At 45.8% G+C, this 1,167-nt stretch overlaps 1 non-coding gene across 1 annotated transcript; it reads left to right on the top strand.

The window, feature by feature from the left end:
* The first annotated feature begins 780 nt into the window (after positions 1 to 780).
* Positions 781 to 855, top strand: Trnal-caa. The gene has a single exon. It is a non-coding gene; the product is annotated as a tRNA-Leu (tRNA).
* The last annotated feature ends 312 nt before the right edge of the window (positions 856 to 1,167 follow it).

Consider the following 1,167-nt stretch of genomic DNA (forward strand, 5'->3'; position numbering starts at 1 on the left):
AAAAATAATGAGTGTTCTAGTAAAATACGGTAAGTATAGGCTTTTTTGTTATCGTATCCTAGCTCTACATCTACACCTGTGCTCTGATGCCACTGTGAAGTGCATGGAAGGGAGTACTGTCCGTTGTATGATATATTAAGGTTTCCTTCCATTCCATTCACGTACGGATCACGGGAAGAATGACAGCGTAAATCCTGTGTGCACGTTGCAATTAATCTGATTTAGTGTTTGCGATTCCTACGGGAGCTATGAGTTAAGGGTTGTAGCATATTCCTGTATTCTTTACATAAAGGTTGGCTCTCTAAGCTTCGGGCAGACTTTCGCGCGGTAGTTTGCATCTATGTTTCAGTATCTGCCAGTTCATTCCTTTCAGAATCTTTGTGACTCTCTCCCACGTGCCGACCTAACCTGTGACCAGTCGTGCTGCCTTGTTTTATATACGTTCAGTATCCGATGTTAGTACCGTCTGATACGGTTCCCACACACGTGAGCAGTATTCTAAAATGAGACGCTTCAGACTGTTTCATTCGCAGACTCCTTTCTAGAATTAATGCGTTTTGTCGGTATATAACCAATGAAACGACGCCTGCCGGTTGCTCTACTTATCACTGAGTGTGAAACTTCCTGGCAGATTAAAACTGTGTGCCCGACCGAGACTCGAACTCGGGACCTTTGCCTTTCGCGGGCAAGTGCTCTTTCGCAGGAGAGCTTCTGTAAAGTTTGGAAGGTAAGAGACGAGGTACTGGCAGAAGTAAAGCTGTGAGTAGCGGGCGTGAGTCGTGCTTCGGTAGCTCAGTTGGTAGAGCACTTGCCCCCAAAAGGCAAAGGTCCCGAGTTCGAGTCTCGGTCGGGCACACAGTTTTAATCTGCCAGGAAGTTTCATATCAGCGCACACTCCGCTGCAGAGTGAAAATCTCATTCTATCACTGAGTGTGTCGCAATTTGGTACACTCAGGTAGTAGTATGGTCTGACTGAATGCAATTATAGCTCAGTGATGTAGTAGTCATAGGACACTACTGTTCTGAATTCTGACGGTGACTCTCCATCCAAGGTAAGAAGCTGCGTCCTTTCTTTCCAAGAAATCCTCACTCCTGTCACAGGTTCCACTTGAGACCCTATACGGTTGTACCTTTGGTAATAAGCGTGGATGTGACACTGTTCGACTG

This window comes from Schistocerca piceifrons, chromosome 1, assembly GCF_021461385.2.
Source record: "Schistocerca piceifrons isolate TAMUIC-IGC-003096 chromosome 1, iqSchPice1.1, whole genome shotgun sequence".
NCBI lineage: Eukaryota > Metazoa > Arthropoda > Insecta > Orthoptera > Acrididae > Schistocerca > Schistocerca piceifrons.